Source organism: Tupaia chinensis, unplaced genomic scaffold (assembly GCF_000334495.1).
Source record: "Tupaia chinensis unplaced genomic scaffold, TupChi_1.0 Scaffold000101_1, whole genome shotgun sequence".
NCBI classification, from domain to species: Eukaryota; Metazoa; Chordata; class Mammalia; order Scandentia; family Tupaiidae; genus Tupaia; species Tupaia belangeri.
The window spans coordinates 5,940,897-5,968,672 of NW_006159565.1; positions in this window are offsets into that span (position 1 = coordinate 5,940,897).

The window sequence follows — 27,776 nt, forward strand, 5'->3', positions numbered from 1 at the left end:
ACACACACACACACACACATTCCTGGCATGAATTTTAAGGCACCAGGTGCAGGGCTCAAACTACAGTTGGCCAAGTGGGAGTCCAGTGACTTAATTGCTATGCCATCTGCTGGCCCCACAGATAATAATTACTTTTAAAAATTCACTTCAGTCATAAGAGATGGAACTTTTGGGTCCAAGTCATGACACAGTGGTAATACAACTGGATCCATTTGGGAAAGGCTCTAGGTTCATGTCCCAGAACCACCCTGAGCACATACATCTGTGGTTGGGCCTGAGGAGACTAGGGGTGAATCTTCAAGGTGAAGATCCTGTTGAGGGTACCTCTCTCTCTCTCTCATAGAAGAAATGAATAAAAAAAAACTTTAAAGAAGAGACAGAACTCTAAAATGTTTCAAAATTGAAAAATGTGTGTGGCCTAGAGAAGAAAGTAAAAATTAAGACTTTTTATATTTTTGTCTTTTTTAATACATTTTCTTTCAAGCGATTCCAACATAAATTATTTCCTGTCTCAACAATGTGCCAAAGGAGATGATGTAATTATCAAGCCAATTAATGATACTGTAAATTATAGTAGTAGTAGTAGTTGTAGCTTTAGTGTTACAATAATCACTAATAATTTTCTGTACATTTTATTCATAATATGCTTAATCCTCATAGCAAGTCCATGGAATATAGTATTTGCATGAATAATTATATCCATTTGATGAATGAAGAAACTGAGGCAGAAAAGTGTTAGAAGTGCGCAGGAAAGCATAAAATTCAAAATCAATAAAAATAGACCTTGTGTAGTCAAGTAATTTTGGCTTTTATGGATTCCTATTTTGATTACCAACCTGAAAGCCCATAATGAATAAGGCATATAATTTCACAGATGCCTTAATCTGAATGGGCACTGTGTGGCTGATACAGACATAAGTCACTTAGGACTTTTGAGGTTGAAAGAGAAGTCAAGATGGAAGAGATGACTGAACTGATGAACTGACAGTGGAGCCATGGATGGGCCACTACCAAGGTGCTACTTCTTTATATCATATGGACCCCTTAACCTTATGTATGATATAGCTAAGACTAATAGACATATAGGAGAACCTGAATTAAAAGTATAAAACCACGAAGCTGAATTTAATGAAGCAAGTCTTTGCCAAAGACCCTGGTATTCAGTACAAACCTGATAGCTCTCTTAGTGTAAGTTCTGGGTCACAGACCACATGTTGGCTAGCATCAAAACCCCTCTTCTCTTATTCCCAATTAATTATGAATGTTGGATCTATAAGATCCTTTGTTAGAAATAATTAAATAATAAACATCTATAAAGCAGTTCACATGCTGAGCCTAATAAGAACAAACTCCTCAGAAATCCAATTTAAACACTTATTGCTTTTCTGAGCCAGAATTAAATTGGATTTGTGTTTCTGGAGTCCTTGGCATAAGGATCGACCATCGCAGGGCTAGACTTGGCATGATGACTGCTTTCGGGGCCAGCTGCACAGAAATATTATTCGCCTCGGAAGTTGGTATCCCTCAAACATGGCCTCGGGAACAATCTTTGAAGCCAGCCATTTTTGAATTTCCAAAGGGGGTCATGAAATGCTCAAAAACAAGCTCCAAACAAAAATAACTTTCATCCACTTTGGTTTTGGAAAGTAATAAAGAGAGCCCCCTAGGAGAAGAGAGAGGGTGTGCCAAAGCAAACAGAAGGGCTAGGATACCTAATCCACGATGATGGGAGGTTATTGTCAGGGGCACTGATGCCACCAACAAGGTCCGCAGAGCAGAGCTTCCAGAAGACAGACATGGGAAGAGGGAACAACACGTGGGTTCTCTGATTTCATATGCTCTGTCTTGTTTCCCCAGATTTAGCATCTCTCCCATGCCATGTTACACTTTACTGAATAACAAAAAAAAAAAAAAAACAATAAAAAACTTTTATGTCCCATTAACTGTCGCAGCAGGTCAGTGCTGCCTGCTGGCCAACAGTATCACTGACTAAACTGCTAACAGTGTTTGGAAAACAATTGTGACATTTAATTTTCCCTTTATTTTATAAACAGAGAGTGAAAACAGAAAAACACCCTTAAAGTATGTAATTATTAGTTCTTTTTCTTTTTTAAATTGCCAGAGGGCACATGTGGTAGCCAAAGCAAAAGAGAGAGAGAGAGAGAGAGAGAGAGAGAGAGAGAGAGAGAGAGAGAGAGAGAGAGAGAGAGAGAGAGAGAGAGAGAGAGAGAGAGGGAGAAAGCATTCCTCAGTAGTGGGGCATGGACATACCACAATGTCTTCTCCTTCATTTCTCCATTCTGTCAGGATTTGGGCACACATATACAACCGTGGTCTACTATCTGGGATGGGCTTTCTTTACCACTATGCTATAGGGTCAGCCCTGTAATTATTAGTTCTACAACTAAAATTAAGATGGTCATTTTTCAGGTGAATCTAAAGCAAATAATTTGCTAGAATCAGAAGCACATTGGGTTCATTGGTTGTCTGTGTATGTATTAGTCAAGTGAAAACCCAATTAAAGAATATATAAAAATTGTGAGAGAAATGACAGAGGTGGTAGTTACAGAGAAAATGGAAGGATTAATTGTTGAAATTAGCACATTTTATTTTTCAGAGACTCAAAAACAGAGAGGTGATTTGCCCCACAGAAGTGTCACTACAACTCATTACACATTGTTTTTTAATCAATATTGCTATTGAGCTTTCTCATGACTATTTTTGAGGAGAACTGTGGATTCCATTAATGCCCAGATAACTGAGCCTAGCTGGGATCTTCCCAAATTCCCTGCTTCATTCCTCTGCACAAACCTGAAGCAGCAAGTCCTTGCTCAAATCTAAGTCAAGATCCTTTATTATCTCCAACTGGTCATGTTAAGTAAGCAGATAGAACTAGAATTTAAGGAAAGATACTGTTTTATAATATAACATTTATCTAAATTTAATAGTAATTTATTATTTTTTAATAATCGCTTATATCTTTCACAGCATTAATTCAAAGAGTAAGTCTAAATATGTATAACATAATTAAGAAGTATAGGTCCATCATGTGGACTCCCACATGGCCTACTATGGTTCAAGTCTCAGACCTGGAGGTTTGAAAATCATGCCCGGCTCACATGCATGCATGCCTCAGGAGAAGAACGGAAGAGAAGGGACTGTGGCATGACCATCCCCTTTAGGGAGTGATTTCTCACTTTTCCTCTCACTATTTCTCTCTGGTGAATTCATATGCCTTAAGGCAAAAAAAATAATAGTTGTTATAAAATATGTTAAACAACTTTATAACCAAATCTGCTGCATCTCTAGATACGATATGGAAAGCAGTCTTGACAAAGGAGTACCACATAGTTAGGCCAGCTTCCTGGTACAGTGGTAAAGCACTGCCCTTGAAAAGCTGGATCCCACATGACAGTCTTAGATCCAATTTCCAGCCAGTCTCCTGGGAAGCATGCCGGGCATCCATGTTAGTGTCCAGAACTGATGGGCTGGAGAGTTGGAGGAATGGAACTGTGGCATGGTCATACTCTGAGGAGGGTGCTTCTCTCTTTCTCTCCATCTAAGTTGATCAGAGTAGTTCTATCTTTCTCAATGCAGAGATTGGCTGAAGGATCCCAGGTCTAAGCTGATTGACACATATTAAAGCAAAATGTAGGACTTTCCCAGGGATCTTTGGAACGGATGTTTTTCTCTTCTTCCGGGCAGTGAGATTTGAAAATACGATGCTTTGAACAACTGCAATTGTTATGAGACCATGACATAAGATAGTGACAGAGTCAGAAGACCAGCCCTATAGTCTAGTGGTTATCAGAGCTAGATCTCATATGACTGATCTTGGTTCAAATCCCAGCCTTAACAACTTGAAAAATATGCCAAACACATGTGCTTGCATGGTGAAACTCCTGACAGAAGGAGAAAGGATTGGAGTGTGACTGTGCCCATTGAGGGATCCTGTTGCCATTTCCCTTCCTCTCTTAGTTTCTCCTGATTCTTTGGTTTCTCTCTGGTGAGTGCACGCATGCCCTCTGGTAAATAATTTTTTTTCAAAAAAGAAAAACAGAGTCTGAAAACAAGGTAAAGGATAAAATGAGATTGCCATGCCATGATTCATTATTCTAGAACACACATAAACTTTATTGTGCTTGCATTTGGAATGTTCTTAAAATTTTAGAGTTACCAATCTACTGAACATGTTCAGTTATATCTTTATAAACAAGTGTTATGCCCTTATAATTTTATGTAAGCTGGCAATATGCAACAATGTGGAGATTCTTTATCCAACTAAATAAAATGTTTCAATACAGAAAGAAAAAAAAAAAGGAAAGAAGGAACAAATTCAGCCACTAACAACTTTTTCAAGCCTCTAAATCAAATCAAACTATGCCAGCCAGCTGTAGTTCAGGACTGTTCAGTTATCTGAGTCAATAAATTCTCTCTATTACATAAGACTTACTGATTGGATTCCCTTGGTTTTCTTTCTTTTCTTTTCTTTTCTTTCTTTCTTTCTTTCTTTCTTTCTTTCTTTCTTTCTTTCTTTCTTTCTTTCTTTCTTTCTTTTTTAGATTTTTGTCACAGTGTATTTGTGCTCACTGGAGAGGTAGAGAAAGGAAAAGTAGGAAATCATCCCCCAAGGTGAATGACCATCCATAATCCCCTTTCCTCCATTCTCCCCTCAGGATTCCATGCATGCACATGTGCCCAGTGTGATTTTCAAGATACCAGTCTGTGGCTGAACAGCAGTCAGTCATGTGGGAATCTATCAGCCTTAACCACCATACCATCTGTTGGCCCTGACTGGATTTCTTCTTTATATACTATGTAAAGATAGGATAAATTTAGAAAAGTGCCTAATCCATTAAAATCTTTTTCTTCCAGTGGAAAAATATTATTGTTCTAATAAATTCAAAAGTGAAGTGTGTGTGTGTGTGTGTGTGTGTTTTCCTTGCTAGAGGGTACGTGCACTCACCAGAGAGAGTGAAAGTGAGAAAGAACCCTCTTGGAAGGGACAAAAGGATAGCCATACCACAATCCCTTCTTCTCTTGGGATTCTGGGCTCACCCTTATGCTCAGCATGCTTTTCAAGTCACACAGAACATGGGACTTGAACATGCAGTTGGCTGTGTGGGATCCAGTTGGCTCTAAACCACCAGCCATGGTCTTGCCCAGATGAAGATTTAAGAGTCATTCTTTCACTCATCCACCCATTCATTCACATACTCAACCACTATTTTATTCAACCTAACATTTACGAAGCATATTCCATGTGTCAGGTGCTGCTGCATGAGAAAGCACATCATTTCATGATTTCATACGACAAAGACATGATTACAGAGTTTTTCAGATATTAATGCTATGAAGATAATTAAGATTCATAGGGAGTACTGTGGAAAAGGTATGGTTTATAGAGAGAATGGAGTAACTACACAGGGTGGTCAGGTTAGGTCTCACTGATACGATATTGGCACAGAAATGAAAAATGAGAAGGTCCACCAGGAACAGATAAAGAAGGCTTGAGGTCCTACGGGGTTGCACTGGGCATAGTTAAGCGACAACAAGGAGGCCTGGGGCTGCCGCTCCTGCAGGATCACAATGGTGTTTGTTAGTTAACATGAGCAATCCATGACCAACCTATTGAGGCTACTGACTCAGCCAGCAAAAAGCTTTGCCATAGAGCACATGTATTTGCTGGAGAGAGACAGAGAGGGAAAGTGAGAAATGACTTTTAATTTATTTTCTTCTCTTATTTACACAACCTTGACTTCTATTTTCATCAACATTAAGTTCCCTGGTGGCAACAGTCACTTCACTGTACCTGCCTCCCCAGAGCCTTGAACCTTTGCTATGATCCTTCACAGTGCTTGAAGAACAATCTATAGACATATGTATGCACAGAGAAAGTCTCCAGTCAAAATGTCTCTTGTCTCTTCATTTCATACACCAAACTTAAATAGATCTTGACCTTATTAAAAGAATGTCAGCACGCACCTCTCCTACACAATATTTCTGCATTATTGTACGTGTATGTTAAATATATTTTAAAGCTTTATCAAAAATTGGCAGAAAAATATTAAATATAAATATCATTTTTTTCTTTTTGTCCCTCAGTGGATCATAATGTGTGTCCTCATCTGGATACATCTGACTTTAACATGAATAATCCCAGCTTCTTGTTAATTCTATCACCTTTTCTTGTTGATGCTGTTCTCTTTGAACTGTTACTCCTTCCCTACATAGAGCATCTTGGCTTCTTGTCTATGTGCTTTTGTTCAAATTCTTTCCATCCATCTTTTCCTCTTCCCATTTTATATAGGAAATTTCTTCTTAAACTTTTAAAGTCCACTTATCTGACATCTATTTCATAAATTACTTCATGGCAACCACATCCTTAAGTTGAGCAAGAAGGACACTAAGCTTCCATCCTGGTATTCTGTCCCTTTGTTTTCTACTCTATAATCTCAACTGTCCTGTGTCTTGTTCCTGCCAGTCTGTGAATTCCGTGAAATCAAAGACAGTATCTATTTCATCTGTGTACCATCAGTACTCAGGAGACCAGCTGGCAAAGAAGGCATCCACTGTATGTTTTAGGGGAGGAAGAATAAATGGATGAGTAAATAAATGAATGAATGGATGACCCCAAAGAAGCAGACACAATATGGTAAGGTAAAGGCAACAATGTATGGATTCTAGGCCCAGATTGCCTGAGTTCCAAATCTGGCTTCACCATGTTTTTTGTCGTAGGTTATATTGTCCAGATTAAATTTTATTTTTTTCCTAAAGAATTATTTTATCTAACTTTATTTGTTTATTTATTTTTAAATTCTAATTTGACCAGAGAGGGAGAAAGTGAGAGACAGACAGAGAGACAGACAGAGAGAGAGAAAGTGAGAAAGCAAGCTACCTGGTTCAGGATTTGAACCATGGTTGGCCATCTGGGAGTTCAGGGGCCTTTAATCACCATACCACCTGTCAACCCTAATCCAGATTAAATTTCTACAAACCTTACTTGCCTTCTCTATAAAGAAAGGAGCAGCATAATAACACATTCTTCACATAATTGTTTTAAGGGTTAAAAGAGCTAAAATATGAAGACTTTTCAGCATGAAATGCCATTTCAATAAATTTTAGCTGCTTTCTATCAATAAATGTTTAAACCTCTTCTCTTCAATTTCTGATAGAGACAATTAAGCCTCAGAGCTCATTGGGGCTTTAGTTCTTATGACAAAGTGATCTTCTTACAAGATCAATATGGGTCCTGACAACAGATTTGTGAAAATAACAGGCCCATGTACTTGCTGTGAGTTAATATGTAGTAATGGTGAATTCACCTTTGACCCACCTTAGGAGTGTGCTGAGGAGTAAATGAATAATGTTAAGATCCTAAGAGCTCAGAACAGCCCAGTGAGAATCACCCAGGAGATACCAAGTAGGAATAGGACTTGCTGAGGTAGGATGGGAAGAGGAATGAAAAGTAAACCAGAACCATTAAAAACATGTTCACTAGAAGGCAACACCAGGCATTCCTTCAAAATTTGCATAACATGGTTTTGTGAACAGCAAATAATACTTCCAATAGCTATGTCTACCATTATACAACATGAGTATGTGGTTTCAAAATTAGCTTGCCTACTTAATGCAATGGAGTGTAACAGAGCTGGAGGAGTAAGTATAACACATTAAATATATGTTTCTTAAAAATAAAGGCCAAACCGTGCGTTTAGCCTGTTCTCAACATGACATAATAAATATTGACATAGTTTGCCTTATTAGTTTCAGCTTATTTACTGTATTGGGTTGTCAGAAAATTCATGATCCATTTTTGCATAGGAAAAACATGTCATGACTTTACTGATAACCCAATACATAAAAAGATCTTAATTTTTGAGAGACATTTTCATAGTCAACTCATAAGGGTTCTACCATCTATTTTACCCCAATAAATCAGTTTTTAAAAAGAGTTTCTATAATATTTGTCTTTCCTCTACTAGGTACCTCTTCTCTTTTATTGTTTTAAAACATTCAGAGTAGAGGGCCAGCCCTATAGCCTAATGGTAAAGGGAGCCAGGTCCCACATGCCCTACTATGGCTTAAAAACATGCTGGGCACATTTGCATGCAAGCCCAAAGTTTCAAGAGGGAGAGAAGGGGACTTCAGTGTGACCATGCCCTATTGAGGGGTGCACTGTCCTTTCTCTTATACTCTCTGTCTTTCTCTGGCATGTTCATGGGCCACTGGTAATTAAAAACAAAACAAAACAAAACTCCAAGTCTTCACATGCAAGATGAGGCAATGAACTTTTGTGTGTTTTGGGAGAAAATGATTACTTTTACAGAGAAACTTCTTCAATGTATTTCTTTAGAGCATCTTCAACCTGTATTTCTCACCATTTTAAAATCTTAGGTAATGCTCAGATAATTGGAGGAAAATGACATGGCAGAATACATTATCATGACATGATCTCCAGACAGTTACTGAAACACAGAAGTAATAGGATATTTTCACATTCTTCCCTACAATGACTGAGAGACCCATGGCTCTTTAAGGACATGGGGACCCTCTTGCATCAGGATCACTGACTGTAATTTCACACTAGTAAGAAATAACTGCCCATCATTCTAGTGTAGCAGCTGCTCTGTGGTTCAGATAAAATGTACACATGGTCAAAGTCTAATTCTTGGTAAGCAGGTCCCATCTCAACCACTCTATAGCCCCACCCACAGCCAGGAGGATCATCTGGTACGGTCTTCCCAAGAGATACTCAGGGTCTTCCTTCACTTTCATGTTTAACTCCCTCTTTTCTGCCCTACTTACACAGGAAAACATCATATTAGGCTAAAGAAATTGAGGCTGTGCCCAAACCAACAGGTTTTTAGACCTCTAGCCAAATGTAGGCTGTCAAGGCTCAGGCACAGGCAATAAATATAATGGCAAGAACAGAGAACATTTACTTAAAACAATCACATAAAGCACAAATTTCCTCTTTAGCTCATAAAGACAATCACTTGTTTTGAGTCACCAAAATACATTCTAAATGTGATTATAGAGGAGAAAGTAGAGACAGAGTCTCAAAATCAAATTGGTTCTTGGACTAGAGTAGGCCTGTTATAGGATGAACTTTGGAGTCAAATTCTAGAAATAGATTGAAGAGTTTCTGTGCAAAAGTAAAATCACTTAACATCTCTAATCTTAAGAGATTACCCATCTCTTAAATGGGTTCAATGACAGTTCAACCTTGTTTGATTTCTTGTGAGAATTGAATGAACTAATTCTTACAAGACACTCAGTAGAACTCATAGTGAATATAAGGAAATTCATAATAGAAATACTATCATTAGTTTTATTAAGACAAGGGCATATTCATGTAAGGAAAGAGAAGAAGGACAAATAAGTGAAGCTGAGGGACAAAGTAAATGCCAACTCGGTAGAGGTCTAACAATTACTAGGATATTCACTGGATTCTGAGAATATGAAAAAGGAAACAGAAATATGCAACCATGGCTTTAGAATCTGCCAAGGAGCTCTCTAGAGAGAAACCTGGAGAGCAATTATATTACTAGGTATGTGGGAAAGATTGGTTGTTTTACAGGTAATGCAATGATATTAGATAGATTGAAGTTTCTATCTCAGACCTGTAATCTCTCAGGAGTGTGACAGGAGAGTTATTTTCTCTATGAGATTCAAAGGAGATACCACGTAGATGACTAGTTTTCCCTCTTCTTAGAAATAGAATCTCATTTTTGTCTTAGATAAGTACATTAGGTAATGTTTTAGGTAATCACCTTATTTTACATTTGCTAGCTTCTCTTATAAGTATCTTATGTGTCTGAACTCTGACCAGTCAGGCATATTATAAGGTTATCATGGACCTTACAGGGTGAGGAGAATTCCTTTTTTCATTTCTTCCTCTATCCTCTTGACAGAAACAGAATTGATAGATGAATCCCTAGAAGCCATCTTGGACCATGAGAATACTAGAATGGACAACATCTAGAACTCTCATATTAGTCCTGAAATTCTTTTACGTGAGAGAAACATAAAATTCTACTATGTTTAAATCATTGCTACTGAGATTTTCTATCATATATACTCAACTTAAGTTCCATCTAAGACAAATATAATAATAGTACCTATCAAATAAGATTTTTGCAGTGATTTAAACCAGGTAAAGTGGTTGGCACATAATCTGGCTTTACACATACACAAATGCATTCACTCATTAAATAGTTATCACATCTACTCTATATCAAACCTCCTCTTTGGCATTGAGCATACCATGGTGAACAGGACTATAAAACCCAGACCACTAAGAAATCACATTCCAGAGATACACTGACAATAAACATGCAATGAAAGAAATTAATCTGATAGAGAATGACATCCCACAGAAGAAAATTAAATAGACTCATGGCATAGAACATAGTGGAATGGGGACTAGCAGTTGGAGTAATGGCTATGTCGCTGGACTCTCATGCAGTTACCCATGGTTTGAATCCCAGATCCAGTGGCTTAAACTCACACTGGGTGTGTGTGTGGCAAAGATCCCGAGAGGATAATGGAGGAGAAGGGATTGTGGTGTGGCCATGCCCCCTGGGGGGTGATTTCTCGCTTTCTGTCTCTCTGTCTCTCTCTGTTTTTCTGGTGAGCACACACACCCTATAGTAAAAATACTTTCAAAAAAAAAAAAAAGAACATAGTGGAAGGAAGGATGGCACTTTATAGTGGTCAAAGAATGATCCATGATCCTTTGAAGAAATGACATTTCAATGACATCAGAATAGGAAATGAGTCCAACATGGGCCTTGGAGGAAGTATAATCCTAGTGGACATATAGGTAAGTCATACAATGAAGCAGGAAGATAATACGAATGAGGTCAAAACAAGCCTTCCTAGACACAGCATGGAGGAAAAGGTTGAAATAATACCAAAGATGGGCACAGACCAGATTATATAGAACCTTGAACAACTGGTAGAAAAGTTATCCCTAAGCATATGCAATGGAAGTAGGAAGTAGAAATCTAGGTTCTCTTAAAAATCTATGCTTGGTGCAATTAAACCACCATCACATTACTGCACTTATTTTCCCCCCATGTTTAGAACTTTCTTCATTCTTTAAAGCAAAGTGGATAAATACTCCACTCAGATGTCCGCTCTTATGAGTACTGTGAGTTTATATTGGCCCATGCATGGTAGAATCCAATGAGGAAGTCCTCTATTTTTCAAGATCCAGGAGCTGATAGAGGTATGAGGCCATGTGTTGGCATGCAAGTGACCTTGTCCTGTGAGTCTAAACAGAATATCACACGTTTGTGTGTATGGCGCAGGGGCATGACATGCTTCAGAAAGGAAATTAGAGGCTGAACACAGCAAGTGCTTGCACACACACACACATGCACACACATACAGGATAAAATGGATATCAATAGATATCCTATAGAGGCCAGAAACAGCTCCTCAAGAAATATTGTGGCGCACAAAAAAAATTGTCTTTTGTTTCTGTGTGTGTGTGTGTGTGTGTGTGTGTGTGTGTGTGTGTTAAGTGTGAGAGAGAGAAAGAGAATGAGCAAGGTAGGTACACAGGCACAAAATTTCCTCCTCCTTTCCTTTTTTTAGTTGAGCCACAAATCAGAGAGAAAAACAACTTAATGATGCGATGTTTCTCTTTATTGAGGGGGAAACAGGTACAGACATCCCTTACCCGAGGAAATGGATACAGTACCATTAAGAAGACGCAGAGAAGGTTGAATCTGCAAACCACCTAATAGGCAAAGTTAAAGAAGAGTGAGAATGGGAAATGGTTGCGAGGATTGATTCCAGCCCTGCTTGCTTTATGATGCTTGTAATTGTTTGTTCAAGGGTTCCTGTATGGATTGTTTCTCTGATACTATCTACCCTTTCTGAAATCAATGAGGACAGAATGCTGAACTATTGCCACAGCCCCTTCTGTTGTCCAGAAATGAGCTACACTGAGGTCAAAACTTCCATTATTTTGTGACTTGCATGATCACCAGATACAGAATCTTTTGTGAGCTTAGGGAGCTTGTCTTTCTTTATGTTCCTATTTCTTGTCTTCCACAAACACCAAGCAGACAGGAAAGAAAATCGGTTTTCCTGAGTCATCTCCGGATTCTCAGGGCTTTGTATGTCCAAATGCCACTGCTTACAGCAAAGCCACCTTCAAGCCACTTAGAAAAGACTTTAAAGTTTCTAAAATTTATTTTTTCATATGTTACAGAGAGTTCTACTATTTCATGGTCCATATTACTTTTTAAAAAAACAATTTTAAGAAAATTAGTTCAGTGAAAAAAGGATGCACGGAAGAAAATTTCATTTGGCAATGGCTAGGGCTATTTTTGGTTAGGAGACAAAAACAAATGTCTTTGGCAATATAATTACATTCTAAAGTTATGTATCTTCCTTCCATCCAGCCTATTAATTTACCCACAGGAATTGACTCTAAGATACCTATGCCTCTTGCGAAAAGGCAAAGAGGTATGAGACAATTGTCTGTCAAGAGATAAAAGAACCTACCAAAATGTACCTGCCACCATTTTTGTTTTTGTCTGTATGTCTTCCCTGTGTATAATGGAGTTCTGCTGTATTACGTATCAGATCCCATGAAGGACAAAAAAGTTTACCTCTCTGTAATAATGGGAGGCACAATTCTAGTGAAAACCATGGACCCTCCAGAAATTCATCAAGGCATGTGCTTCACGGAACCATGTATCTCTCAGCAGTTCTTCACATTCCGTCCATTAATCTATACAATTTATTCTTGCCAGACTTTGCTGCATCTACTGTTTTAATGCCAACACATTCTGCTCTAGTCTGCCTTGAAATGACACCACAGCCCAAAGTGCTTCAGTGTAAGAGTGGATGTCAGGGAGAGACCATTGTATACAACAGAAGGAAGAAATCAGAAAAAAAAAAAGTCTGAATTTGGCAAGAGTAGACATAGTCGTCACAGAGACCTGATTTGTGACGGAGTAATAGAACTGCTAGAAAAATGCAGAAGGTATCTTGGCAACTGTTCACAATGAGCAACTCTAATAAATGTTTCTATTTTCAATATGCCTGCTAATTTGGTCCACTGTTGTGTCATTAACAGAAATACCTGAGATTGGGTAATCTAGAAAAAAAAAATAGACTCACCATTCAGGTGGCTGGAAAGTCCAAAGGCACAGGCCTGGCATTGAGCATCCATAACATAGCTGACAGGCAGAGAGAATGATGGACACATACAAAGGAAAAAAATCTAGGAGCAGCCATCTTCCTTTTATGAAAACACACTTCTGACAGAACCAACCCCTTTCCACAAGAGCTGAACTTACTCAGTCTTTCATGACCCAACCTGAAGTCATTCAAGATGCTGATATCTTCATGATTCTATCACCACCAACTAGGCCTCATTACCTCCCAACATCATTACATTAGGGGCTAAATTCCAAAACATGAATTTTTAAGGAATAAATCATTATACAAATCTTAATATCTGCTCTGGCTCAATTACTTTTTTGTAAAATAATGTGAATGTGTATGAGGAAGACAGCACAGCTGTCAGGTTGTCACGCCCATTAAGTAAATGAGTCAAGTCTGGAATGCGAGACTTAGTAAACTTAAAAAGAAAACTTCCAGTTAGTCCATATGGGGGTAGGCTATGTGTGGGAGGATGGCCTAAGTAGTAGAGGCCCTTGCTGGTTCATTTGCACATGGTTGTCAGCTCAGCAAGATAGCCAGCACATGGTCTGTGTGCTTGAGGGACTCAGAATTCTCCTGGGAACAACTACACTAAAGGGAGGGAATAAATTCCCCCGAGTTTCATGAAAATGGGCCAGAGTTGGATGGGAAAGATCAGTTCTGAGCATAGCAGTATATCTGTACTTCAAAGATGTTTTGAAGATTTCTTGAATACAAACTGAGATAGGGGAGAGGTTGTAAGAAATAGTAAGGGGGGACCAGCAGATGGTGTAATGGTTACGTCATGGGATTCCCATAGGCTGATCATGGTCTAAGTCCTAGACACAGTGGCTTGAAACTCACAGCGGGCACATGTGCGTGTGTGCCCAAGATCCTGAGAGGAGAATGGAGGAGAAGGGATTGTGGGACAGTCATCCCCACTGGAGGATGATTTCTCACTATATCTCTGTGTCCCTCTGGCAAGTGCATGCACCATATAGCAAAAATCACTCTAATAAATAAATAAATAAATGAGGGAGGGGACAATAATCCTAGAAATGTCACTTGACTCCATTCTCTACATGGATTATACTGCCTCGTGGTTTGTATAAGGGCAGGTGGAACAATGGCAGTGGGGAGACCCTGGATTTGTTATAGCAGCAGAACTGCACACAGGGCTAGACATTGCCAACCATCCTCTCAGGAGCACCAGGCATCTAAGCATCACTCTTGGCCCTCCCCTACCCTCTCCCAGTGCTGTCACTATTCTCTCTATATATGTATATGTCATTTTTATATATACATGCATATATGCATGTATGTATATTATATATACATGTATATACTATATATGTATACATGTACACACAAATATATATACTCTTGTATACATATGTGTGTGTGTGTGTATATATATATATATATATATGTATATGTGAAATGTGTAGTGACTTTCAACAATCCAATATAACATGGTCTCTATCTCAATCTTCATCTCTCTCTCTATTGCTTTCTTTATCTCACTAGCCTCTCTCTATATATCTCTCATTTCCTCGCTGTCTCTGACTCTTAGTGCATCTGTATCTGTCTTACTGTAGCAACCTCTCTCTTCCTCACTGTCTCTCTTTTTCTTTCTTTCGCTGTCTCTCTGTCTTTCTTATTCTCAGCGCCTGTCTTTCAAACATACCAGGTAACAGCCTCGAGTTCCACTGGACAAACACGGTTGAAGAGCATGAAGAGCCTCATTCCCAGGGTCAGTGACAGAGACAGGGAGTGTGGACTGGAGAGACAGCCCAACGCTGGCTCAGGTGGATCTACTGTGAACATGTATACAAGCCTGTGATGGCTCAAACCTGGCCTGGCTCTGTGTGTTGTACTCATGGACAGCTTCTTCCTAAGAACCTAAGAGAGCTCCATCAAGGTCGGAGTTTCCTACCCTGAAGTGGGGGCTGAGCAGCAGGGAGTAGCAACCACAGGGCACTCTCAGGACACTGGCAACCCCGAATTTCAGAGGATCCTGAGGCTGCACTGTCCGTGATCCACCTTTTTAAGGAGCCTCAGAATTTTTTTAGGATTAAGTGATACAAGTTGTGAGCAGTTCCCGTTATGAATTCTTCAATCTGTTCCAAGCCCTCCTTACCATCTCATTTTCCTCAGAAATACTTTGCTTGCATATAATTCAAATCCCTATCAGATTTGGTCTTTATTGTATTTTTCATTATACATTCAGCTCCGCACCAGCCCCTCTGCTGTGGGCGATTTCCTTTGAAGTGGAGGCGTTTCAGAGATGGCTCCTTTGCACCGACGTTGCTGCCACTGTGCCCAGGGATTCATCCATAACGCAGCCTGAGGTCAACCCTGAACCTGTCCACTGACATCTCTCTTAAATTCCAAATGTCTTTCACCAGTGCCTTCCAGAAAGCACTTATCTGGGGTCTTTTAGGAAACAGAAATGAGGCACCCAAACCACTGTGATGGTCAGCCAGCTGTCTACTCACATCCTACCAACTTGAAAGTGTTAAAATCTGGTCTTTGATGGAGTCAAGAATTTCCAAATGGTCGATAAAAAAAATTATCACTGGCCCAGAATTCATATGCTCTTTACCAACTCCTGAACCATGAAAATTTAACCACCTGGCCCCTTTGCTCCAACCAGCATGCATGCTCTCCTATATAATTATCAGCTCTTGCAGAGAATTCAGATTTTGTAATGCACTACTATCATATGAATGCACCGACACTGGGCCATGGTGGTTATTGTTTGTAACCTGGATTTGTCAAAAAAAGAATCCAGGAACTTAATTAAGTTCCTCTAGGCTACTCAGCAAGTCAATATTCAAGACAAAGACAGGCCAGTGCCCAGGGCTCTGAGCCGGCTACCTCCCTTGGTGATGATTGCTGGTCTCCTCTAATGACCTGGAATTCTTTTCTGATGCAATTCAGAAATCATGGCCTATGACTTTCACCTTCTGAGAATATGTCAAAGCTTTTAAAAAGTAGGCATTTCTTTCCTCTTCCAAGCCCTCTTAGTCTTATGTTTGGTATGGTTCAGTGAATACTGCATTCTGCCAGGGAAAAACAAAACAAAACAAAACAAAACCCAAAGAACCCCCAGCTTTCACTCCTGTTGAGATATTTTTAATCTGTTCTACTCCTGGGAAGAACACAGATACACAGGGTCTTGGCTGGAGAGAGGAAAGAAAGAGAACCTGAAGTTGCCATGTTTGTGTGAAATACAACTCCATTTCCCTAGTATGGACAGCTCCTTTCTATCCGAGCCAAAATCTTCATGTTTGTTTTATAACCAGGTGGCACAGAGAAATACCTGGCTCATTTGAAGGGAGCTCAATTAAAGCACAGTGTTTTCACTCAGTCGACACAAACTTGATACAAAATATCTGGGCCACCCTATTATTTTTTCTCTCTCTCTCTTTTTTTTTCTCTTAGAGAAAGATTTTTGCTCTAGGGCTCATGTGCTCACAGGAGAGAGAGAGAGAGAGAGAGAGAGAGAGAGACTGAGAGGCAGAAAGTGAGAAATAATCTGCCTAGGGGAGGTGGCCACGCCACAGTTCCTTCTCCTCCATTCTCCTCTCTGGCTTTTGGGCATGCATACACATGTACCTGATGTGAATTTGAAGCCAGGACTCAAACCACGGTTGATCATGTGGGAGTCTAGCGACAGAACCATCATGCCATGTGCCGGTCCCTCTATCATGTTCTCTTTGCTATAGGAGTTTATAGTACACAGCATGGCCTTTAATTAAATTTGGACTTCACACAACCACCTAAGAAACACCTCTAGTAAGCCAAGACTTTGTGTAAACTTCAATTACTTATTAGACAAAAGCAGAGACAAGTGATAGTCACTTTCTGGTACAGATTTAAAAATACGTGAGATCTCTGAATGATGTTGAGGTTAAAAATGGACTCAACTGTATCCAAGAGTTATGAGAGAAGGGATGTTGCAGCCTCAGGCCAGGACTACCCATCAACCAAGGATCCTAGCTCTCCAATTCTTTACTTACCAGGTAGGGTCAGAAGAAACAGGGAGATGCTGATTTCTAATCTGACCTGGGCCTCGTGGTCTTCCTCTCTAAAATTCTCTAATGTTGTGAGCCTGTACTGTGTCCCTCGTCTCAGAAATACAGCAGCTGCTTGACCATTTTAAGATGGTGCCTTTAAGAGACTTTTCAATGGTCTCCCAACCACTGAGAAAGCCAGTCTGAAACAACCTCTGGCTGGGTTAAATGGAGCTGAATGTTTGCCACAGGGTTCCTGGGTTCTCCTGGTTCTTAAGACTTTAGAGTGAGGATCAAAGGCAGAATCCCAGGACCAGCAGATGGTGTAATGGCTACGTCACTGGACTCCCATGTAGTTGGCCATGGTTTGAGTCCTGGACCCGGTGGCTTAAACTCACACCAGGCAGGTATGTGTGCATGCCCAAGATCTCAAGAGGAGAATAGACAAGAAGGGACTGCAGCGTGGCCATCCCCCCTGGGGGTGATTTCTTGCTTTCTGTCTCTCTGTCTCTGTCTCTGTCTTTCTTGAAAGCACGCATACCCTATAGTAAAAAAACCTCTCCAAAAAAAAAAAAAAGCAGAATCCCTTTGTAATTTTCTCCCACTGAACTGTATGGAATCTCCAACATCAGTTACCACACACATAGCCAGTAAGATCAATCTGCTTTATTTCCTATCCCCATGAAGGAAACACTCTTCTTTCTCCATTTTACAGATGGAGAAACTGAACTATAAAACTAAAGTAATAAGTAAATGGCAGGGCCAACCTTCAAATGTAAGTTGGCATCTCTAGAGCCATGACCTTAACTAGAGGTCATACCAATGAATCAGGAACTGACTAAGCAGCTTGTTCATGAGGAGTATGCTACACACAGGTAGCTATGGGCAACGTCTTCACACTTTTTTTTTTTTTTTTAAGAGAGACTTTTTGCTTTCGGGACAGGGAAAAAGAGAGAGACAGAAAGTGAGAAATTATCCCCCAGAGGGGATGATCATGCTACAATCCCTTCTCCTCCCTTCTTCTCTCAGAATTTTGGGCATGCACGCACATGCACCTGGTGTGAGTTTTAACCCACCTGGTCCAGGACTCAAACCAGGGTCCCTCAGCATTTTCACACTTTTACAGAGCCAGGTCTGACCTCCTTGACACCAGCACACCTCTGCACAAAACACTTCCAGCCATGGAGTTGCTTCCTCCAGCAGTCCCATTTTCTGGAAAGTTCTTGGAACCCCCTTCCCACCCTGTTATTTCCACTTATTGTTTTTTAATTCCTTGTCTACCATTTCTCCCATGTCATAGCTCATTCCCTCCTTCTTGGCCCCAGAGTCACACGGTTTTGGGTAAAATATCTCTGTTCTTTCACCTGTATATCCTATGATTGGTCTTCCTACAGGCTGATCACAGTCCCACATGGTGTTATATAGGGCAATGTTCTCAGCCCAGGCAACTGTCCTCTAGAGTCTGCTGACATAAGGGAAAAGCAGAGCAGTCCTGTCCTCTGGTCCTCCCACTGCCTTATCTTTTGTTTTAAACTAGGGCACAAAAGACTGGAAGATCTAGTTAAATGATGCATTTTGTCTTTGCAGAGTCTGCTTTAGTCTAGAAAAGATTTAGAAACATGAACACTTTCTCAAACACAGAGAAAATCAAGGGGATTAATGAAATATAACATGAAATGCAACCCATTAGGGCAATCATTGCTCCTTTAAAGTTGTGTTGCTGAAACAAAATAGAATGAATGAACATATGAGACAGACTCAAAAGTCACACTTGTCTTCTGGGACTTGAATCGACACTTGTGCATCCAGAGTGTATCGTGGAAGTGGACACGGACGTAGACTTAGACTCATTTCAGTGATGGAGCTATTCCAAGGTCAAAGCTATCCATATTCTATTTGATTGATCTATCATGTGTTCTTTTAAGTCAATGACATTATAGGACCTTACGTTTAGGTACTGTAAATTATGCAAGCCCTCAAGAATTTCTAAAAGTTTGAATAGAAACAGACATGTTAAAGTCTCTTCCCTATGTGTTAGTTTTGCAGACAGGAGGGCCCCAACTCAAACATGAGCTCTGCCATTCACTGGCTTTTGACCTTGTGCAAATTACTCAATCTCAGAAGTAATTAATCCTTACCTAGCCTCTCCTTAGGGCTCGCTTTGACATTTAATACTTAATAAACTATAACTATTTTGGCTTTTGTAGTCATTATTATTTTCCTATCAGTCAAGGTTGATTATAGTCAATAGAAATCTAGTATTCAAAGGAGAATGGGATTTAATGGAGATTAGATTTCTTGTAAAATTTCTAGAAGGGCTAGTGGATCAAGAGACAGAGGTCTTTTTTTTTTTTTTTTTAAGGTTTTTGCCATAGGGTGCAGGCACTAGCCAGAGAGAAGCAGAAAAAGAAAGAGAGAGGGAAAGTGAGAAATCACCCCCCAGAGGTTTTTGGCCATTCTGCAATCCCTTCTCCATTTTCCTCCTGGAAGGAGGGCACACACGCACACATGCTTGGTATGATTTTCAAGTTGCCAGATCTGGGACTAGAACCATGGTTGGCTGTGTAGGAATCCAGCACCATAATCACCATACCACCTGCTGGCCCCCAGAGGGCTTTCTCTTAACAAATGAGTACAGGGACATAAAATTGTAGCTACTGTAGCCAGAGGTCAGGAAGCTGTTCCTACCACTGCCATGAGTGCTTCTAGATACCTACAAGTCTGACAGCTGCAACCACATAGAGACACCCATCTCTACAGCCATCTTTAGGAATAGCAGCAGAAAGATGGCCTCTGACTCCATGCTTTCCAATTCCAATCAATTGCATCTAACTGGCAGAACATAGCTTGAATCCAGAACCTGAACTAAAAAGAAGTCAGGAAAGCTGTTTTTTTAACTCCCAAGTCCCTGTGACACAGTAAAGTACACAGGAAAAGTAGAAATGAAAGTGTGTTATTGGACAACATCCATAATATTCTTCCTGGATACCATGTCTACCATCAATAGAACATGCCTTTGTCCACTGTCATGGCCATGGGAATGATTTGACAGAGTCTGCAGCACTTGTAACCCTCATAAGTGAGGTGGCTTGGGCTGCTGCACTACAGCCTATAATCACTTACAGACGTTTTCCTTGTTCAACACTAATTGGGCCAAGCGGGACCAGAGGCATGACCTTTCCTGGTTAGTGTCCTAATTCAGATAACAGAGTTTATCATCCCTAGATAGAAAGACACATTCAGAATTGAAGTAAACACATGGGATCGGATTGGAGAAGTTTTATGAATAATAAAGACATTTCTGATTAAATAAATTATTCGGTGCTCAAATCACAATTTAAACAGAGAATATCCTCTTACACTGGGTCTTTATGATAAGTATATGGAAACACACCCTAATTATCCACTCCAATAATAACAATGTAAAATGGGTGGATCACAGATAAAGCAGAAACACAAGTAATTCAAGCAGCTATTTTAGTTTCTTCTCTGAATGTCCATGGACTAGGAAATCTATGAACACTATTGCAACTGTCTGCTCATCCACTGCTCTCTCTGCTATTTGGCCTGAGAAACAATTCACCAACAATAGTCAACCAGACAAGAAAAATCATGGCATACTAAGGTGGGGAAAGAGGAAGAACAGGTGTCTGTGGTATATGGACAGATAAACATAAGTAGAGGAAGTGAACCTTTTGAGTTTACAAAGTGAATGGGTAGGGACCAGCCGATGGCATAATGGTTATGTCACTGGGCTCCCACATGGTCAACTGCAGTTCGAGTTTTAGATCCAGTGGCTTAAAACTCTTGCTAAGTACATGTGATGCGTGCCCAAAATCCCAAGAAGAGAATGGAATAGAAGAGATTGCAGCATGGCCATTCACCCTGGTGGGTAATTTCTTACATTCTGTCCCTCTGTCTCTCTGGCAAGCGCACGTGCCCTACAGAAAAAAAAATCTCTCTCTCTCCCAAAAAAAGAAGAGTAAATGGATAGAGCAGTGCCCCTGGATTCTAAGTCATTACAGTTGCAAGGAAGTTGAATTACTTCTTACAGTAGATTCATACAAGGCCATTTACATAGTAAATACTCCTAAACCATTTGTATGTAGACAAACATCTAATTGGTCTTTGCTATACAAAGTAATTTAAAAATAAACATTCATTTAAAATACTATTAAGCTAATTATGATAATAGACCCAATGTAAGCCCAGAAAATTATGGGCTGGTGATATTAGCTTGTTAAATTTTAAAATAATGTGTTGACTATTAATAGCAATATAGTCACAGTAAGGATCATGACAGTGGAATGGTAAATACACATGATGTAATCCAAAAAATTCAGGAATGCTGCCACAATAAGAATTTGCAGCGAATAAGACTTTTAATGATGAAAACAGCTCTACCTCCCTAAAGAAAAATTAATCAAAACACTTGTATATTAATATTTCCCCTCTGGATAAACTCCAAATCAAAGATAAAGGTTACACCCTGGACTTGGAAATGGCCTTTTCTAGCTCTGGAAATGAATCTGTTACTCCCCAATGGTCACACTGATAAAGTCCCACAGAAAGTTTCAAGAACAGCAGCTCATCTGGTATTACTATTGATATCTCTGTTGGGAAGTAATTATTCTCATTTAGTATGGTCTTTACCTTAGGGTCCAGTTTTGAGAAAATGGCAAAATTGAGGTAAATAGTGACTCTTGCAGTTGTCATCTCATTATTTTTTTCCTTTCATGGTAATTTTGAAATCAAAGAGACTAGTTACCTTTATTTCAACACATTCATATTTCTCCAAATGGGGGTGGGGGGATGCAAAACTAACATTCATGAAAACCTTTAGTGTCAGGTGAATTTACCATGCAGTAAATTGAAAGTAAATCCCGTGGTTAAGTCACTGAAGTTTTTAAGACCTATCACTCAGTTAAACAATAAAAGGCAAAGTCTAAAGAGCCACTGTCGGTAAAATAGGTGTATAGGTGTAGGCATGGGGAGATGGGCAGGTAGAAGGAAATAAGGCAAGCATGAAGGACAAATCATTAGAATTTTTTAAAGAACCAATCAGCAAAATTTGGGAACAAGTGCCTGCTTGGTGATTTGTATCAACAGAACAGAAGGAATTCTACTGCCTAAGACTTGTTCCTCTAAATGTACCTCAAATGAAGAAGACATAGTGTACCTGTGAAGTGAGGGGAATTTAAAGGCCTCTTGAACCTTCTTACTACCCCACTCCTACTCCAATCCCAGGTTGTGGTCAATTTTCTTTTCTATTCTTTTCTGATTGCTCTCAAACATCTATCCCTGGGTGAGACAGCTGATGGCATGATGGCTAACTGTGGTGTTTGAGTCCTGGATCTGGCAACTTGGAAAAAACAAACAAATGAAAAAACACCAGATATCTGGGTATGCATGCCTAAAAAATCTGAAAGGAAAAAATGAAGGAGAATGGATTGCAGTACCTTGTGGAGGGTACTTTCTCACTTCCCCTCCCTTCCTTTCTCTGTCTCTCTCTAGTGAGCACACACACCCTCTGGCAATTTTATTTTACAAAATCTATCTCTGAGAGCTTAAAGGTTGGAAGGATGTGTCTAAATTAAAAATCATTTTTCTTAGATTAAAAAAAAAGATTTGGTAATGGTTTCTACCTTCTTTGTTTATTAAAAGAATAATTTGTGATATTAAATTCCCAACTTGGGCCTTAAATATGGTTCCAGTGTCAATAGCCGCACACACAGGTTGTATTAATTAGTCCAGAAGAACATGCAGTTGGGCACGCTGTACTGAAATGTCTTTTAAGAACCAGTTAGGAGGGACCAGCAGTTGGTGTAATGGCTATGTTGCTGAACTCCTATGTAGTCAACTGCGGTTTGAGTCCTGGACCCGGTGACTTAAACTCACGCTGGGAGCATATATGTGTGTGCCCAAGATCCTGAGAGGAGAATAGAGGAGAAGGGATGGTGACATGGCTATCCCCCTGGTGGGTGATTTCTAGCTTTCTGTCTCTCTGTCTCTCTCTGTCTTTCTGGCAAGCATACACACCCTATAGCAAAAACCTTTCCCAAGAAAATGAACCTATTAGGAAGCTGCTGGGGTTGTGTGTCCCACTCAAGTACTTGCCAGAGTCTCCTTCCCCTAGTACATGGGGATGGAGACGTCTTCACACAGTATGTCCCTCCCATTTGCTTAGTTCAGGACTCTTAAAACAGTGAGTTGGTTGGCCTTAAATACAGCTTAACTCAACAAACCAATTTTTAGTTATGTACTTAGAAAGGCAGTTCTTCTTATAAATATTCTTTATGTGGAATTTGCAATCATATCCACAATGATCTGTTGAGCAGATGCCTCTGTGTTCCACAGATGAAGCTTACCCTGGATAAACTTAAAGTTCTGTTAGAGTTGACTATTTGGTGTCCCTCTTTTAAACTTTTTGTCCCAGTTTTGATCCTCCAATTCGGTTTGTTTTCACACCATGGTGGAGAAAGAAAATCCATACGAGGACAAACTAATAGCATCCTGCCCTGAGGTGAGAACTTAGTTGAAGGTAATTCACAAAGAGTTAGAAAAAGACTACGCTCTCCCTTGAATTTTGTGCATGGCCGAAGGGCATCACATCTACATTTGCTGTTGATGCTTTTCATGAACATTAAACTCTCTTGCAGAATTTATTCCCCATTCCCCATTAGGAAAGTTATGCAACCTGAATCCTTAATGGACTTAATCAGCAGGATAACATGACATTTCCCCACCCTGTGCTGAGTATAAGGCAGAATAGAGATGTGTTAGAGACATCTCTGCCCTTAAGGATTTTATAATCTAGTTGTAGAGATGAGAGGGTCACAAAAACTACTATAATGCATGACATGTCTACTAAAGAGACTTTTCAAGTCAGGGCTCATTTGTTCACAAGGGAGAGAAACACACTCAAAGTTGCACAAGTTCTGATGCAGAACATTTTTGCAGAAAGTATAGGGAAAGTTAAACTACTAGCTCCCTGGAAAAGCTTATGAAGATAGTAGAGAACTCCCATGTCTTGCTATGCCATCTTGCCTACTTCATTTATTCTCTCTAGCCTGGCATCCTCTAGAGAGGATGCACTGTATGTCATTGTGGAAGAAAACTTGCACATGCTAATCTAGTAAATTTCACACTCAAAAACAATTTTTTTAGAAAAAGAATTATTTTATTAAACTTTATGTATGTATGTATTATGTATTTATTTTAATTTGAGAAAGGGAGGAAGAGAGAGGGAGGGAGGGAGGGGGGGAGGGAGGAACGGAGGAAGTGAAAAAGCAAGCTACCAGGTACGGGACTCAAATTGTGGTTGGCCATGTGGGAGTCCAGTGACCTTAACCACCATGCCTCCTGCCAGCCCCTCAGAAAATATCTTAAAAGAGTAAATATTCTCTCTCCATCATAATTATCAACAGCAAGAACAGCAACAGCAGCTCAGTGAGCTGGTCACTGCACCAAGTGATTTCCCTAGGTTATTTAGCCTTACCACTGCCCCTTAGAACAACGAAACAGAAAACAAAACAAAACAACAACAACAAACACAAAAAAACAAACACTCAAACATTAAAGGGGAGGGGTAAGGATTTTTAGAAAGTAAATTATTTGACAATTTCCATATTATAAAATGTCCTTAAAGCTTTCACGTCAGCAGACATGTATAGACATGGCTCTTTTGCATCTGAAACTTGAGGACAGATTTTCTGCTACATCTATGTATCCATGTACAGATAATTTTCTCTGACTTCCTGGTAGCTGAGCCCACATTTTTTTCTTAAATTTCTTACTCAGAAAGGAAACCTATTGAGTGAGGCTGAACTAAATCTGAAGATCCTCAAAATATCCAAAGTTCAACAAGTTTTCACCTGAAAGTGATTTTGATTTTAACATCCAGTTGCAGTGTGAGCAATGTTCAGATTGGTCCTTTGTAGGAAGGCAAAAGGGTATGAATGTCATTTGGCTCAAAGCAGTGGGAGGATCACTGGTTAAATGTCAAGAGAGGTCATTTGAATTTAAGGTCTATTTGAATCATTTTCTCAAGTTTCAGTTAAGTTTCAAGAGATATATTCCATGAACCCCCTTGAATTAAAGAAAAACTTACTTGGAATAACCCAATAGGCATCTCCCATAATCTGTCAGGAAAGCATAAAGAGTTAGCCCAGCAGAGAATAATTAAGTAGGAGAGAGACACAACACCGACACATTTTCTCTGAATTTGGAACAGTCTACATCAAATCAGTTCCTTCAAAAGGGTAAAATGGCTAAAATGAATGAGACTTGGTTCAAGTTAAGTTCTTAAGTTCTCATACACTCCTGGTGAGAGTGTAAATTTGTAAAAAAGTATGGAAAGCTTTTAAAGCTGACTTAATCCACATCTGCATATTCTATGACCCAATATTATACTTCTAAGAAAATATTCAGTAGAAATGTGAACAGATTCTACCCAATGACATATACAAGAGTATTTACACTGACTCTACTCATTAGAGCTAGCTAGAACTGGAAATCACCAAATGCCCATTATCTATATTAGAATAGATAAAAGTTGTGGTATAGTCATATAACCTGATCCTATAATATACTGAAATAAAAACAAACAAGTTCAGGGACCAGCAGATGGCATAATGGTTATGTCACTGGATTCCCATGTAGTTGACCGCAGTTTAAGTCCCAGACCCAGTGGCTTGAATCTCATGCCAGGGGGGTGTATGTGTGCATGCCCAAAATCCCAAGAGAAGAATCGAGGAGAAGGGACTAAGGCATGGCCATTCCCCATGGGGAGGGATTTCTAGCTTTCTGTCTCTCTGTCTCTTTCTGTCTCTCCAGTGAGTGCATATGCCCTATGGCAAAATTCTAAAACAAACAAAAAAATTAAAAAACACCAAAATAAACAAGTTCATGTAACAGCTTAAGTTCATGAACCCAATGTCCAAAGAACAAAGAAGCCAGACACAAAAGAATACATACTGTAGGATTCCATTCATATGAAATTCCCAAACAGATGAGAAATATCTACTAACTGCCTATGAGCCTCTTGCTGGAGATGCCATATGTAAGGCTCTGGTAAACAGTCCAGCTGAAACCAGACTTCCAGTCATCTCCCTCAAGGTGCTAGACACGGTCATGAAGTTATCTTGCCCCTAGGCCAGCCTATCTGCCAGCTGAATACCACTGAGCATCCTCCATCTTGTATAATTGAAGACTTGCCCAGCCTCACCTATTCAAGTGCCTAATTGACAAAATCATGACCAAAAAAATGGTTATTGTCTTCTGCCACTAAGCCTTGGGTAGTTTATTACACAGCAGTGTATAACCGGAACATTTCTTAATCCACCATCTCCTTGTTTGTTTGCTGACATCTCCTTGTTTCTTCTCTCTTACCCTTTCCATTCCACACTTTAGAGAAGAGGTGCTTGTAATTATGAAAATGGGCATTGGAGCAAGACATCATGAGTTCAAAGTCCCAGTTAGTCCCAGGTACCAATGTGACCAGGCTAGTTATTCAGTTCTAAATCTCAGTTTGCTGATACACCAAATGAGAACAAAAACTGACCTATTTATTTGGCTAATGTAAGGCTTAAATGTATATAAAAATTAGTCTATTACTTACGGAAAATGAATGCCACCATAATAAAAAAAAGTTTGGTATATTAAAAGTACACAATATGGGACCTCCTGGTGACATGATGGTTAAAGCAGCTGGATCCCACATGGTCAACTTCAGTTTGAGTCCCAAACCCGGAAGCTTATAAAATACACCAGTCCTATGTACATGGGTGCCCAAAATCCTGAGAAAAGGGAGAAGTCGAGGAGAAGGGATTATGAGATTATGGCGTGACAATCCCCTATGAGGGGTGCTTTCTCACTCCTCAACTCCTTTATCTCTAGCTTTCTCCGGCAAGTGCAAGTTCTCTTTGGCAAATTAAAACAAAACAAAACAACAAAAAGAGAGAGATAAAGTGTATGATACATAAAACCCATTAATCAATCACCACTGTAAATTACATCTTATCATCTCCCTTGGCTTCCATCACCCCTTAAATTAGGCAGGATTCCTCCATAGGGCCTCTACAATGACTGCTAAACTCTTCATCTCTTGCCTTGTCCTTGGCATCACACATCTTACAATGTTACCATGCTAATCTTCCTAAAAAAAAAAGTTAAAACTCAGAATTTAGGCCTTCCACAGGATGATCCCAGCATTATGTTGAAGTCTTTTATCTCTTCGCTGCTTGTACCATAGCTTTCAAGGATGGCCTGCTGCCTCCCTGAATATGATCCCAATCAGTTCATACCATTCTGTCTGCCCCAAATGCTTTTTCACCCATCTCTACCTACTAAAATCCAATTCACCCTTAAAAAGCATTTTGAATCTCAGCCTATGAATCAAGTATTATTTTTTTTATTTTTGATATCTTCGCCAAAATTTTATTATAAATGTATTTTCCTTTTTTAGAAAAAAAAAATATATATTTCCATCCAGAGTCCACTGTATGTTGTATTAATCAAACACATCAACAAACATGTTATTGTCAGCAAATAATTTTTCATTTCTTGTTTTCTGTATGTTTTGCTTCG